We start from the raw sequence: 17,747 nt of genomic DNA on the forward strand, positions 1-17,747 counted from the left end.
AAATCAGTGGAATACGCGGCAGACAATGTAATCTATTATCATCTCCTTTTCGAAGTGTAAAGGTGACCAATGTCATTACATGGGTAATATTAATTATGATATATTATATGATATTAAAAAAATGTAAAAAAATATCTAACAATAGAGACTTTTGAAATGAAATGTATATTTGCATTTGAGAAATCAGTGTCATGAATTTAACAATGGTCGAGAATGGCCGATTGATTATGTCTTGTATATAGTTCTTTGTGAAATGAATAAAATCAAATATAAGCTTGATATTGCCTTAGTCTGTTATGTGTTATTAAAACTTGTTTCGTTTTCTTGGTGATATATATGCATTGCTAGGTAAATGTACCACAATACAGAGATGGACTATGGAACCTGACCGTAGTATTTTTTTTTTGTTAATAATACAAGCAAGTTATTCTAGTAGAAACAAGGGGAAAAAAGAAAAATATGTTAACAAATTTTTCTTCTCTATATAAGTTCATGTCATTTTTATCAGAGGCATTCCACTAGTTTGATGCATTGCAGTATACAGATTTCAAGAATGTGAAAATAAAAGTGTGAAACGGAAGTATGGCGACACAGTTTCCTGAAGATATGTAATTCATTTTGTTCTTAAATTAATTTATGCTGGAGCATGTCCATCACATGTAATAAGGTGCAAATTCCTAATGTGAAACTAGAATAAAAGAATTCAAAGGCATAAATGAAACATCGTGATTATATCCGTTGCATGATCATACATTTTGTGCTACTGAATATATAAAACACCTTTCCCATTCGAAAGTCACTTGTGATCTGGGTTCGTGGCGCTGGGATATATAGCTGTATATTACGTAGAATAGTAAAATGCGCTTTGTTTCTCGTTGGCACTGGTTTTTTTTTTTTTTTTCTTGACTGGATTAAGCTCATAATGTGGCCCTAATAGACATTACTCATCAATATCGATTTGATTTGGAAAATTTCTATTGTAAAAGTTTAAATATATGGAATAGCTTCTTTCTGTCTTTCTTTACGTATACATGTTTCAAATTTGTTTGGTGTAAATATGAATCCTTTGACGTGAAAATGACTGCTTGTCTGTGTGTTGTGTTTCTTTTTGGTCCAACATGGTAATTTTTATTCCAGTTGTGAATCAAACATTGCTTTCAATTGCTCTTTGATAATGATAATCTTAGTGAAAATATAAGTAATAATAACAGTGACAAACTACTAGCATTACATAGCGTATTGATTAATGCGCTGAACACATTAATACAGACTATACTTACCAACGTTGTGATATATCGTGATTTATCAAGTATACGCAATCTTTATTTAGAGCACTATGTAGAGAACTTCTTCGGCCTTGAACTGCGTGTGGCAGATTTCAATTGAATTCCAAACTAAACTAATTGAATAAAAACATATTCAATCAATTCAATCAGAGATGTGTATGATGACAGTCATTACGGCGTGGTTAAAAAAAAAATGTGTTTGTGAAATGTTTACATTGCACTCATTATTAGAAATCCGTTCTATTTCATTACGTACAATGATTTTTATTTACACTATTTATACGCGTATAGACTATTAATTTCACTGTCACACTGTATTTTTGAAAAGCAGATATGTAAACATTAAATTCAAAGGAATTTTCTGTGAAATATGTACACCTTGTTATTTTTGTTTTGTTTTCATACACATAAATATCACACAAAATCAAAAAGCCAGTCAGACAAACTTCAGTCTATTTTCGTATCGTAACGTATGTTCTCGCACGTTTGTTAAATCATGATTTTATTCTGTGAGCTTTTTTTCTGCTATAAGCTTTGGATAGTGTTTGCAGTGCTAAGGGTTTTCTTTGAGAACATATTGACGCAGCAGATAAAGGGCAAATATGAGATAATCGTTTTTCAGTCGATAAGGATATCATAGCATTGTAGTACATTGATATAGTCATAAAATAGTGATTCTACTACAATAACTCGGCACTGACGGCGAGAAAACTGCTACGATAATGGCATAATACAACAAAGTATAATATCAAAAAGATTAACATAACAAGAAATGATATTGATAATTTTGGTAACATAGAATGAAAGTTTGTTATCTGAAATCGGACACGTTAAGATGACATTTCACATTAACCTGTTTTATACCAAAAAAAAAGTCTCATATTCTGCCAGCATAACCGGAACTCCTCAAAGCTGTACTTATCTGATATCTTGCTTTCAGTATTCCATGGCAAGATTTTTGACATAATCAGACTTGGAAAAAAAAGTTTCATTAAAGCCAACAGGTGGTTCATCGTAACTAAGAAAAAGAAAATAAAGATAAGGACTGAACTGCATACTTCTCTAGCAATGTCAGGATTTAGGTCAGCCATCTTACAACTCACATGTGCTCTGGTGGTAAGCACTATTTGGGCACCCGTCCTGCTTCATCATGAATATTTATCATCTACAGGTAGCCGTAATACCGTGGAAATACATATTTTTTACATTTCCCGGCAGCGTTCTTAAGTTTCTCGGCAAAACTGAACATTTTTCCATCTCCCGGCGAGACGTTTTTACATTCCCCGTGGATGCAATTTTCGAGAATTTTACATTTCCCGGCGATACGTTTTTACATTCATATGGCACATATCCAGCGTTATGTCATTTACTAGTACAGTATCTTACTACCTCATAAATATTCATGATGAAGCGGGACGGGTGCCCAAATAGTTCTTACCTGCTCTGGTATCAGCCTTATGATTTTTAAAGGGCATTTTACATGTCTGTATTTCAAGGATTTTACAATACATTGAAATCTATGTATCATCATTTTTTTAATGACATATTATTTTTCTCTCAACTTAAATACAAATTGTTGACATCATTGATAACAAATTATACAGATTATTCATAACACCATAGGCGTAGCCAGGAATTTTTAGAGGGGGTGTTTAAGATTAGATCTATTCTTTATTTTAACTGAAAATAATTGATTGACAGGAGAAGCGGGAACGCTTTGGAAGTATGGTGGAGAGACGGGGTGGGAAGCGGGAAGAAGCTCAAAGGAGTTTTGCCGATGAACATGAAAAATGGTAATAATAACGATAATAATAATGACAATAACAATTATGATAATAATGTGAATTAAATCAATTCATCGTTTATTGTCCATATGGGAATTTGTTCTCTTTACATGTAACTCAATGGAAATTACATATTCAGAAGATACAGAGACATGTAGACATAAAAATAAAACATGCAAATATATGAAAGTGACATTAACAGGAAACAAGGAAAGGGAAATGTCAGATTTAATTATTTCATATCTATCTTAACTATTTCTGTCATTCTGTTTAGTATTATTATTATCATTATTATTATTATCATTATTATTATCATCATAATCATTTTTATTATAATTATTACTATTATTATCAATCATTATCGTTATTATTATTGTATTGTATTGTGTTCGTAGTGATCTCATCTGACATTTCATTAACTTTACTTCTCTTTTTTCACGGTATAGAAGTGTGATTTCGTCACCAAAATTCACTATAAGCCTATAAGATAATTCCATCACCTAAGCTATACTATCAGCCGCAAGCTATCAGTCGAATATGACTGTTTGGGCACTTCGCTTGCCGTTCGTAACCATTCTGCGAGCGAGCGACCGACAAGAAACTTTATTTTCTTTAAAACGTAGATTCGTCATCAAAATACAATAATTGATTTTTATTAAGTACATCTTCATGCCGCATTCGAATATAGGTACCCAAGTATTATGATATTCAGGCAGGGCAGATCACGCTACTGGAAACCATCTTGTTCCTAGATTTTACGAGCGATAAAAAATTGGAATTTTGTATACTGAGAACAGGGGGGCATTTCATGAAGGAACTTGTCCGATAAAATATCTGACAAGTCAATTATATCCGACAAGTTTTGAGAAATTCTCAAGTCTGATTGGCTGATTTCTCTGAACTTGTCGGATATAATTGACTTGTCGGACATTAAATATCCGACAAGTTCCTTCATGAAACGCCCCAGGTTCTAGTGTATTGTTTCTCCATTCTAATGATGGTGTATATTTTATCGGCATCTTCCGTTCTCATAGTGGGTATGATAGGAATAGGCTATTGGTCACAGGCCATTATCCACTGAAATTCATCTATTTTAGGTCAACCTCCGCCCGATTCCTTGCAGTTATATTATATACTAAGATTCTTTATAAGTAAAAGAATAATATGACATTAGATAGAGACACAAGATACAAACCAATTCCCTTTTATAAGAATAGTAACTATCAATATAACCTGCATTGCTTAAGATACTTAAAATGCGAGTGAGCGAAGGTAGCGAACGCTTCCGGGTATTTCTCTTCCACTTTCTTTTTGTTTGCTCTTCTCCAAGTTTCCTTTCTCTTTCCTTTTCTTTTCCTTTCTTTTCCTTTCCTATTTTCGTAAATGTTTTGTTGGGTTTTTTGACCAGCCAATTTGAGGGGACATGTGCCCCCCATGCCCCTTCCCGTAGTTATGCCAATGCGACTCATGGGCAATATGAACTAGAAGGGCCGTCGAAGGCGGCAGACCCACGCCTCTACAGTGCCAGAGCCCTGTTGTTATGAAGGAAATTTATCTTGATTCTTTTTCTTACGAGTTACATTGAATTTTGCTTTAACTTATAGATGTAATGTAGTATCCCAGGAAGTCACTGGGTTAAACATGGTTGGAGTGGTTGAATGCAACTGATTGACAAATCGCCCTTCTCAGCATGTATAAACACCGATTATTCAGTGTGTTTTGAGTAAGCCATGATATAAAAAAAAACATCATGGGCTTTACATACTCGGATGGGAATCGAACAAACGACCTCCTGATTACTAGACAGGCATCATATCCACTAGACTACCGAGCTTTCGCCCGATAGCCAGTGTTGGTCCGAATCCCTTAATAGCAGCGAGTGCTGCATATTTTTATTCAAATTAATAACTCGACGCAAGGATCATTAATTTAAAAAGAGCCAAATTAATTCAGACATAGCAGAATAATTCAATAAGGCAACAGCTTGCCCAGGTAACCCACAATGCGTGTTTTTTTTTTTGCCCGTACCTTTCTTGCGGAGGCCACGTCCGCCACGTTTTTTCTGAAAACGGAGGGAGTGGCAACCGCCGGAAGGGAGTACGTCAACGCACGTCGGCCGTACGGTTGCGCAAGGTGTAAGTACGTGGCCCGCACGCTGTTTACGTGCAAAAACGTGGGCAAAATTTGAGATCCGTACGTGGGGAGTACCGATTCCGTACGGATTTTGGAACACGCAGACACGTCTTGGCACTCTTAGTGCATGAAGATCTTTCGCTTCGATTGATCGAGCTGCGTGAGGCGCGTGCTCTCTACGGTCAACTCACTGACACCGGGCGTCTTTTATATTTTTTCGTAAAAGACGCACGGTGTCAATTCGTTGTGCGCTCGTTGGCTGTAGAGAGCACGCGCATCATCCATACGGGGAGTGAATCCGCGGCCCAAACACAGCCCGGACGCAGCAGAAGTTTCTCATGCAGTAGCCTAAAATTGCTACGTCGTGTCTGTGGGCTCCCAAATCCGTATACTTTTGCCAACGGACGTTGAACAAGTGTGTGTGTGTGTGTGTGTGTGTGTGTGTCAACGGCGTAAATCCGTGCTGAGGAGTGGGGGGGGGGGGGGGCGGGATGATCGGCGATAGTCACCATCACCACGATTACAAGCCCATAACCGGACGGCTGCAGCCAGTGACGTACCGTGGCGGGTTGGTCAAGACAAGGGGGGGGGGGGGGGGGGGCACCTCGTGGAAAAGTAATTTTGAGGATGTGTATGCATCATAGAGATGTATACTAATAATATACTAGAGCGCGGACTGCGTGTGGCGCGTACGCAGTGCTCGTGTGCCGAGATGAAGAGGCCGCGCGCCATCTTTGTCCGGGCAAAAACAAGCATCGGTCCGGGCAGCGCAGTAGTGGTGGACACGTGAACACGTATACAACAAGCGCTCAAACACGTATTGCCTTTCAGCAAAAAGATGAGGGGGTCGGAGATGAGAGAAGGAAACAACTCAAAAATTAAGTTGCTAGCAATCTCTTATTATGAGTGGTAAAGAAAATGAAAAAAAAATCACTTTATTTTCAACGAGGTAATACTTTCAAGCCGACCAACACGACCATGGTCCATGCAATACAAAGGGTTCTCTTGGTCTCTAGACTGCCGGATGCCCCTTGTGATACAGTATACTGCGTCAATTTTTGTATTTTTTTTTTTTGCAGTTATTTTTTTTTTCTGTATGAGGGGACTGCATTCTATAGTCCTATCTGTGTATACGAGTGTTTCATTGTATTTCTTTTTTTTTCTGGTGGTGGTGGAAATGAAATAAATCATTTTTATAAGTACGTGTAGGCATATTGGTTCCATGACATATTGATGTTCAAGCTCGAAATGCTAATGTTGAAGCTTACATAAACCCTAACCCAAATCATAACACCCACGGTGACCCTAATCCTAATCCTCACCCTGCCTTTCTTACAAGAACCAAAAGCCCAATCAGACCCATGATGGTAATTCTACTTTCAGAAAGATATCAATGCCGGAGCATATGTCCTGTCACCAGGCATATATTACGTATTCTGAGCTTTTCTCACACTATCTTAGTGAACTTGAATTAACTGCTGGTATAGCAAAGGGTGGAGGAACGATTTTTTTTTTTTTTTTTTGGGGGGGGGGCTCAAGGGCCAAATAGGGCACTTAGAAATGAGCACTTTTTAAACTTAAAATGGGGAGTTTTTTTTTTTTTTTTTTTTTTTTTTTAATGGGGCAAATGTCCCCTCCCCCGTTCCGCCGACCTTGCATATAGTTATGTACTGTATTAGCTATCTATATTATAGTAGCAATAGATCGAGAATAGCTGAGGGAGGGCGGAGTGCCCCTGACGAATTTTGCAAGACCTTTTCTTTTCTTTTTCCTTCTTTTTTTTTTGCCTTGAATCAATCTGTTTAACACACACTATAAATGTAATTTTAGTTACTTGTGAAAGTAATCTCCGCTCCCCTTCTTTTCTCCTGTTTCTACATCCAAAAGCAGCACATGAACCAGGCATTTTGCAACATAGATCTATGCTACTTGTAGTAGAATTTGCGAATTTAAGAACATTTTTCGATTTCCAAACTCCGATGGAGACCTTGGCATAGATGCCAGCCTACTGCCGTTGCATCCCGTCGTCGATCTCCCTGCATGCTCCGTAGCGCTACACGTTATCGGTACGGTCGCTAGTCGAAATTTGCCCGGACCAAAATGGCGAACGCCTCCTTCTAGGGCTCACACCTGTAAATAAAATGGACTGTCCCAGACCCCTTCACAAATTCGTACCAAAGATACCAAAATAAATGAAGAAAAAAATTAATTAAAAATCAATGATGTAGTTTGGCAAAAAACTGAATAGCTGTAGATATTGAGTATGAATTCCTCTACAAACTGCATTTTGGTTGGAAGATGAAAGCTTTTCTGATGGAATTTGAGGGGACTATATTTCATTGGGTACGTGTACGGAAAATAGGTGATTTTTTGAGTGACAAGAACTCGTAGTCTGGCTTTGCGGACCCCTGGACAGAATTAGAGCAGAACAACCCACCCTGGCAATCTGATGGATGAAAGGTAATATCTCACTTATTCAGGTTAGTGAAGATGAAACACCTGATTTCTCCCAGCTATTTTACAGAATTTTTTGAAATTTGAATTTTAACACACGTCTCTATGGGGAATTATTTACCCGTGTGAGCCCTATAGAGAATGCACGCAATACATGCAAGTCTATGGGAAGTATTCATCCCATACAAGCTCTGCTGGTTTATGTTGATCTTGTATTGTGTCAGATCTCTCTTCCTCCCTCCCCCTTCTCCTCCCTACTCCCCCCCCCCTCCCTCCACCTCTCTCCTCTACCCCCCCCCCCCCCAACTCTATCTTGCTACAATTTCTTTTCTTAATATTATGTTCTTGTGGTACTAGATCTTAGTAAATAGCAGTCATCAGTATCACACAACTTTGAATGACTTCTTGTATTGTGTATCTTGTATTGTGTCAGATCTCTCTTCCTCCCTCCCCCTTCTGCTCCCTACCCCCCTCCCTCTGCCTCTCTCCTCTACTACCCCCCCCCACTCTTTCTTGCTACAATTTCTTTTCTTAATATTATGTTCTTGTGGTACTAGATCTTAGTAAATAGCAAGCATCAGTATCACACAACTTTGAATGACTGTGTTAATCTTGTATTGTGTATCTTGTATAGTGTCAGATCTCTTCCTCCCTCCCCTTCCCCTCCCTACCCCCTCTCTCTACCTCTCTCCTCTACTCCCCCCCCCCTCCTCAACTCTGCCTTGCTACTATTTCTTTTCTTAATATTATGTTCTTGTCACTAGATCTTAGTATATAGCAGTCAGTCGTCAGCATCACACAACTTTGAATGACTGTGTTATTTTAATGTATTTCCTTGTTTTGGCTACCACTGAAACAGCTCAAAATACATAAAGTTAGTCTGTTTGACAAAACAAAGTCTTATCAAGTACTTTGTAGGCTATAAGGTGATGATGACACACCCACAATCAAGGATAACTGCCTGGATCTATGTATTCATCTTATGAAGAACTGATCAAAACTGCAAGATTTATTTTAAAAAAAAACCCTAAAGGGCATGATTTTCTAAAAGTGTCCCTTTGAGAAGCTTTATAATCGTTGAAAGTATAATTTCTCATATGATGTAGGGGCAAATATCATAAAAAACACATTTATGATGTTTAAAAGTCAAATAAGAAATATGACCTCCACTATAGGGCTCACACCTGTAAATAAAATGGACTGTCCCAGACCCCTTCACAAATTCGTACCAAAGATACCAAAATAAATGAAGAAAAAAATTAATTAAAAATCAATGATGTAGTTTGGCAAAAAACTGAATAGCTGTAGATATTGAGTATGAATTCCTCTACAAACTGCATTTTGGTTGGAAGATGAAAGCTTTTCTGATGGAATTTGAGGGGACTATATTTCATTGGGTACGTGTACGGAAAATAGGTGATTTTTTGAGTGACAAGAACTCGTAGTCTGGCTTTGCGGACCCCTGGACAGAATTAGAGCAGAACAACCCACCCTGGCAATCTGATGGATGAAAGGTAATATCTCACTTATTCAGGTTAGTGAAGATGAAACACCTGATTTCTCCCAGCTATTTTACAGAATTTTTTGAAATTTGAATTTTAACACACGTCTCTATGGGGAATTATTTACCCGTGTGAGCCCTATAGAGAATGCACGCAATACATGCAAGTCTATGGGAAGTATTCATCCCATACAAGCTCTGCTGGTTTATGTTGATCTTGTATTGTGTCAGATCTCTCTTCCTCCCTCCCCCTTCTCCTCCCTACTCCCCCCCCCCCTCCCTCCACCTCTCTCCTCTACCCCCCCCCCCCAACTCTATCTTGCTACAATTTCTTTTCTTAATATTATGTTCTTGTGGTACTAGATCTTAGTAAATAGCAGTCATCAGTATCACACAACTTTGAATGACTTCTTGTATTGTGTATCTTGTATTGTGTCAGATCTCTCTTCCTCCCTCCCCCTTCTGCTCCCTACCCCCCTCCCTCTGCCTCTCTCCTCTACTACCCCCCCCCCTACTCTTTCTTGCTACAATTTCTTTTCTTAATATTATGTTCTTGTGGTACTAGATCTTAGTAAATAGCAAGCATCAGTATCACACAACTTTGAATGACTGTGTTAATCTTGTATTGTGTATCTTGTATAGTGTCAGATCTCTTCCTCCCTCCCCTTCCCCTCCCTACCCCCTCTCTCTACCTCTCTCCTCTACTCCCCCCCCCCCTCCTCAACTCTGCCTTGCTACTATTTCTTTTCTTAATATTATGTTCTTGTCACTAGATCTTAGTATATAGCAGTCAGTCGTCAGCATCACACAACTTTGAATGACTGTGTTATTTTAATGTATTTCCTTGTTTTGGCTACCACTGAAACAGCTCAAAATACATAAAGTTAGTCTGTTTGACAAAACAAAGTCTTATCAAGTACTTTGTAGGCTATAAGGTGATGATGACACACCCACAATCAAGGATAACTGCCTGGATCTATGTATTCATCTTATGAAGAACTGATCAAAACTGCAAGATTTATTTTAAAAAAAAACCCTAAAGGGCATGATTTTCTAAAAGTGTCCCTTTGAGAAGCTTTATAATCGTTGAAAGTATAATTTCTCATATGATGTAGGGGCAAATATCATAAAAAACACATTTATGATGTTTAAAAGTCAAATAAGAAATATGACCTCCACTATAGGGCTCACACCTGTAAATAAAATGGACTGTCCCAGACCCCTTCACAAATTCGTACCAAAGATACCAAAATAAATGAAGAAAAAAATTAATTAAAAATCAATGATGTAGTTTGGCAAAAAACTGAATAGCTGTAGATATTGAGTATGAATTCCTCTACAAACTGCATTTTGGTTGGAAGATGAAAGCTTTTCTGATGGAATTTGAGGGGACTATATTTCATTGGGTACGTGTACGGAAAATAGGTGATTTTTTGAGTGACAAGAACTCGTAGTCTGGCTTTGCGGACCCCTGGACAGAATTAGAGCAGAACAACCCACCCTGGCAATCTGATGGATGAAAGGTAATATCTCACTTATTCAGGTTAGTGAAGATGAAACACCTGATTTCTCCCAGCTATTTTACAGAATTTTTTGAAATTTGAATTTTAACACACGTCTCTATGGGGAATTATTTACCCGTGTGAGCCCTCTATCGGTCACAGGGATTTTACGGAGTCCGCCCTCTAGTGTTCTTAGTATACATCTCTATGGTATGCATGCTTGCGCGTGCGTGCGTGTGTATGTGTGTGTGCGCGTATGTGCGTGTGCTGTCAGTCTGGAAACTGTAATGGGGACTGCAATACATAACGGAATGTGATACATTCCACTGCGCAGTCATTTTTTCCTTATGGATTATGGAATGACGGTGTGAAAAGACAAGTTACTGGCAGCAACATCAGGAGAATTGCATAACAATTAAAATGAATGCGAGCGAGCGGAGCGAGCGAGCTTGTAAATTTTGACATTTTACAGTCCCCAGACTGCCGTTTGTAGCTATATTTTTTCGCTTTGGAAATTAAGGGGGCGCACCGGGTGCAACTGCTGGCAATTACTGGCAGCGACATCAGGAGAATGACATAACGATTATATGCGAGCGAGCTTGAAAATTTTAACATTTTACAGTCCCAAAACTGTCGGTTGTAGCTATATTTTTTCGCTTTGGAAATTAAGGGGGCGCAACGGGCGCAACTGCTGGCAAGTACTGGCAGCAACATCGGGAGAATGACATAACGATAATTATGCGAGCGAGCTTGAAAATTTTGGCATTTTACAGTCCCAAAACTGCCGGTTGTAGCTATATTTTTTCGCTTTGGAAATTAAGGGGGGGGGGGGGCACCGGGTGCAACTGCTGGCAATTACTGGCAGCAACATTAGGAGAATAACATAAAGATTATAATATGCGAGCGAGCGCAGCGAGTGAGCCTGCAAATTTTGACATTTTACAGTCCCCAAACTGCCGTTTGTGTAGCTGTATTTTTTCACTTTGGAAATTAAGGGGGGGGGGCGCACCCGGCGCAACTGCTGGCAATTACTGGTACCAACATCAGCAGAATGGCATAGCGATTAAATGCGAGTGAGCTTGAAAATTTTTATATTTTACAGTCCCAAAACTGCCGTTTGTAGCTATACTTTTTTGGCTTTGGTAATTAAGGGGGGTGCAACGGGCGCAACTGCTGTCAATGACTGGCAGTGACATCAGGAGAATAGCATAACAACTAAATGTGAGCGAGCGGAGCGAGTGTGCTTGAAAATTTTGACATTTTTCAATCTCAAAACTGCCGTTTGTAGCTATACTTTATAATAAGGGGGACGCACCGGGCGCAACTGCTGGCAATTACTGGCAGCAACATCAGGAGAATGGTATAGCGATTAAATGCGACCGAGCGGACCGAGTGAGCTTGAAAATTTTTGACATTTTGCAGTCCAAAACTGTCTTTAGTAGCTATATTTTTACGCTTTCGAAATTGAGGGGGGGGGGGCGGATCCGCCACTGGTAGTCAATGGAGTCGGTTTATGTTCATGATTTGGGGAGGTATGACCAGCGAAGGGACGTCGAAGTGACCAAATGGGGGAAGGATATCCAAAATCTGCACTTTAGAACATCCTCTAATATTATTGTTTGTGTTTTGTGTGTGTGTGTGTTTTATATACATGAAAAAGTTAGGAAATAGCCCAGGTCAAGTCTTATTACTGGCAATGCAAGGCATTTTGATATAGACTAGTATGTAAAGCAACACTGCAAAATCATTAATGATCTAGCTTTGATATATACGAAGCGTAAGGTACAAAGGTGTACATTCTACATCACATTGCGCAACGTTACAGCGACTCTTTTTGCCGTTCGGATGTTCTGAGTACATTGCGCACATCCTGCTTATATTCAGAATGCCAACCAGGAGTCATGCTGAATCGCAATCTTTTGTCGGCTCCGGACTTTTTGCACAATGTTTCACGTTATATACCTCTTTAATTATGGTCAAAAGAAATCTTAGAAAAATATCTTATTTCTTGATCCCCCTTTCATGTCGATTTCAAAAGCAGTTTAGTAACCCTTGAATTACCATTTTGGTAAGTTTTTCATTCTTTTTTTACAAGCGGATGCGGGGGGGGGGGAGCTTGGCGCCCCCCCCCCACACACACACACTTAACAGGGATCGAATGTACCACTGTTTTGCATGAAATATAAAGTATGAGGGAAGTGGCAGCAAAAACATGAAGACTTTTTGTTTTTGTTTGTTTGTTTTCTTTTCTTTTGCTTGTCAGCCGACTTTTGGCGGAAAATCAGACCTTGAAAGAACGAGGAATTTTTGTTGTTGTTTCTCTTATCTTTTGATTTTCTTTCTTCTTGACTGACAGGTGATTTTGACCCCCCCCCCCCCCTTTAAAAACGTAGCATACTAGTAGCCCTGAATAATGCCCAAATATATTCAATGAAATGGTAATATGGATCTCAATTTCTTTGTATGTAATAACGTGCTGATATTTTCTTCCTATAGGTATTGTATTTTTCTATTTTCTTGATTTAAGTCAATAAAGCAATCATCCCAGAGGCATCGTTCTGTAATGATGGTGGGTGGGGGAGGGACTTGGAGTTGGAATATCTGTGCGAGGGAGCGGAGCGTCCGAATGGGGGGAGGGTGTGGGAGGGGGATACCCCCCTCTCAGACGAGGAAGATTTTGCATTTTCAGACCTGAAATTAAGCGATCTGGTGCACACTTTTGGTGAAATTTTGGATTTACATGTTTACAATGTATAGGCCTATACTATTTGACGTTGTCAACGTCTGGGTCATGTCGATATTACTGTCTTTGCGAGCGAGCGAAGCGAGCGAGCGCTTGAGAAAATTATGTATACATTATCCTACAAGACTATTCAGCTCTGTTACCTGTCTGGAGGCGGGCGTACGAACGTCATGCAATCTGCCAAAATTGATGCAATCACATTTCTGCTTCCTCCATTTTTTCCCTCAAATTTCAGGGGGGGGGGATGATATTACAGGCCATCCTCCCTCCTCCATTTCAGGGGGGGGGGGGGGGAATATATCCCACATCCCCCCCCCCCCCGGGATTTACGCCCATGGTGTGTGTGTGTGTGGGGGGGGGGGCAATGCACGGTGCAATGTGCGTCCCTCAAGAACATACATGCATCCCCCAATAATATTGGAGGTGTTCAAAAAGGGGCATTAAATGCAAATAATTTTATATTAAATGATTTTAGACATAAAGTTTAAAATCTTAGTCGATACCTAGTTGAATCATTACAAAAAATCTTTCATTGCAACAACTTCCCATTTTCGTCTTGCACAGATGCACTGCGTTTGCGAATAAAATATTCCCACACCAGACACTACAGAACAGAACTAACTTAGGTCTGCCGATACTGGCACGTCATGACAGGGCTATTAGGAGTTTCGATCGTGGAAAAATTAGGAACTTTTAGTTTTGTGCGCCTCCGCAAAAAAAAAGGAAGAAAAGAAAAAAACCCGGATATGAATGGGTCTAATAATTATATTATCAAAACTCATTCAAATTATTGCATATCATTTTATCTTCAAAATTTGTGGTCAAATCATGAGACAGAGTACTATAGTAGCTTAACTTTGGAGGAATAAAAATTATTCACTTTCCGGAAATGGAAGTGGCAGCTAAAGGCTTTTGTTTTTATATTAGTGTTAATAGTCTGGATCCCCCCCCCCCACACACAAATTAGCTTAAATTAACTTCAATTATTAAGAACAAAAAATCAAAATTTGAGGCACTGCATTGTGTAGCATTTTTTCTCACTTTATTTTGGGAAAATAAGGAAGTTGATAATCTGGCAAAAAGCCGAAAGGTTCAGCTCACCTCCCCTCCGCCGGTGAAATTGTGCTCGTATACTAGTAACCAATGTTACTACTTGTAATAAATGTATGAAGCATCAGTATAGTTAAGACTTAAGACCCCAATTTCATGAATTACTTTTACAAAAGATAATGGAGAGGGGAAGACCGGATAGATCGCCGTCCCAAAACTGTCGGTTGTAGCTATATTTTTTTGCTTTGGAAATTAAGGGGGCGCAACGGGCGCAACTGCTAGCAATTACTGGCAGCAACATCGGGAGAATGACATAACGATAATTATGCGAGCGAGCTTGAAAATTTTGGCATTTTACAGTCCCCAAACTGCCGGTTGTAGCTATATTTTTTTCGCTTTGGAAATTAAGGGGGGGCACCGGGTGCAACTGCTGGCAATTACTGGCAGCAACATTAGGAGAATAACATAAAGATTATAATATGCGAGCGAGCGCAGCGAGTGAGCCTGCAAATTTTGACATTTTACAGTCCCCAAACTGCCGTTTGTGTAGCTGTATTTTTTCACTTTGGAAATTAAGGGGGGGGGGGGCGCACCCGGCGCAACTGCTGGCAATTACTGGTACCAACATCAGCAGAATGGCATAGCGATTAAATGCGAGTGAGCTTGAAATTTTTGATATATTTTGAGTATAGTTAAGACTTAAGACCCCAATTTCATGAATTACTTTTACAAAAGATAATGGAGAGGGGAAGACCGGATAGATCGCCGTTTTTGGTGTAACGCCTGCCATGCATATGGAAAAGGGCGCAAAACAGCATTGGATAAGTAACCGACGCATTTTGTGTATAAACAAATGGGAGAACCTGACCCAGACCACACCCGTGTAGCCAGGGGGACGATGGGTGTGGTCGCCCCCAAAACGCAAAAAAAAAAAGAAAAAGAAAAAGAAAAAACATGAAGAAAAAAAGGAGTAAAAAAGACAAAAAGGTGAGGAAAAGAAAGAAGAGAAGAAGTAGAAACGTCGATGCTTCGATAATACACAAAGCGCGTCACAGAATCGGTATAGCATGCATTGCACACACATAATATTATGCATCATACACAATTTACGGTACCGCGTACGGTATAAATACCGGTAAACGGTAAACATTATGCGCAATGTATCTTCGCGATTTGGCCAGAAAGCAAAGCAGGGAAGAGAGAGAGAGAGAGAAAGAAAATGAACACAAAAGAAAGGAAAGGCGGAATTCAAAACGGAAATAAAAGCGGTAAAGACAGCTTTTGTTTCATTTTTTAACATCTAAACATTGTTGAAGAGGGTGATGAACAGCTCAAACACCTCCCTTTTGCCCAAGGGAGGTGTTTGAACACCTCAAACACCCCCATTTTGGCAAAGGGGGGTGTTTGAACACCCAAAACACCCCCCTCGCTACGCCCTTGCATAACACATATCAATGACAACACACTGAAGCGCACTGATACAGACAGACACACCTTCACATGCCACCTATTAACATACAAACAATTAATATGTACAGAATACTGTACGCGTAGCGTATCGCAGCCTTAGACAATTACTTGTTTCGTATTTCCTTCCATTCCATGATTAGATTCATTCACTTTGCTTCCCCCATATCTATGAAAAAAATTCCATTGCTTATAAAATGGGGTGACAATCACAAGCATTTCGTATTTGACTTCCTGAAGAGTTGGGGACTTATTTTCAGCTCTGCTAAAGACAAAATTATTTACTTAATGACATGTTTGATGTGACCTGATAACTAGCTCCTACCATACATTTCAAACTTTTATATCAATGTTATCTTCATCCAAGTCTATGCTTACTATTCCAGTAGATTAAACTTATTATCTATATCATTATATGTATATTAACCTTTATTTTTCACAAATGAAAAATATATGCTAATTGGTCTCTTCATGTCCATCACAAAAAGAACATGATAATTTTGTTGAAAAATTCAAATGCGGGCATGTTTCCTTTAGTGCATATAGGATGGTCTTTTAAATTGAAATTACTTTAAACTGCTACTGCACTATTCCTGTGTTAAGATGTGTATGAATGTCTTTTTCAGGATAACCATAAATTGTCTCTATACATTCCGAATAGCAAACGATTGCTAACCAATGCTGCGTACTCATTTTTAATGTAACATTAATCATTTGTGAAAGGTAAATTTTAATCTATACCAGTGTTCACAAACAAATTCATTCTGTTCAAAGACCTTTCCGTGTCAGCAGACTTTTAGGAGAGGTAGCAACGGTTGATTATTTTGATTTCACTTAAAATATATATGTATATTCATTAATATATAAAGATTTAAAAAATGAAAAATTGAAAAAAAAAATCTTTGGGAAATCCGCAGTTTATTATTACTTTTATAATCAACTACGTGAAGAATTCATTTCCAAAATTGCTAAATCCACTTTTAATGGTAAGGATAAGAACCAAGCTTCCAAGTGTTTTCATGCGATGAATCTAAATATATCCCACAGCCATGACAAAAGTACCCCATAATTGGATGAAGGAATGTGCCTCCGAAATATCTACGTGTCTGCACTGATTTAAAGAACAGTTTTGGAGATTTAGTGGATTTCACACCTTTTGGAGCAAGACTTATAGCAAGGCGAAGGACAACATGGAAATGTTGTTTTAGCGATTATTTCCTTGACTTTGTGTATTTTACTGGAATGATATAATATCTGTGCACATTCTCCTTGTGCATGCTTCAACTCGTCAAGGAATCTAGATTATGTAAAGAAATGAAACATTTTACAGCTAATACCTTTGGGAGCTATATAGAGCTAGCCAGACTTCATTACTCAGGGGTCAAAGTTTTACCCACTTTTGCATCAACTAAGAAATGTATTTATAACACCTTTTGGATTAAAAAAAAAAAAAAACCCTCATTTTCATATCCTGATTTGTCCATTTTCTCAAGAATTTCGCAGAGTTTATTGTATTGGACTACAAGAAATGAATACCTATCTGAAAAAGGTCCAATTTGATGAAAACTGGATTCAGCACATTGCGGAAATGAACTCTTCATATATTATGATGTTATTCATATGTTTGTTTGTGTTTTCTCATAAAAACGATTCACTCACAGCGTCTCAAACTTACATTCCTATAAAAAAGACAGTTTCTCATTCCCATTGCATTGCTAAATATTATTAGTATAGACCAGCAGCCTCAGAGTCATGTAGTTTGAAAAAAAACACACACACACACGACCAAAACAGAAAAAAACCCTTTCCATCCCGCTTCCGAATCAG

This window comes from Diadema antillarum, unplaced genomic scaffold, assembly GCF_040938485.1.
Source record: "Diadema antillarum isolate AM-2024a unplaced genomic scaffold, OU_Dant_1.0 seq00001591_RagTag, whole genome shotgun sequence".
In the NCBI taxonomy this organism is placed as follows: Eukaryota; Metazoa; Echinodermata; class Echinoidea; order Diadematoida; family Diadematidae; genus Diadema; species Diadema antillarum.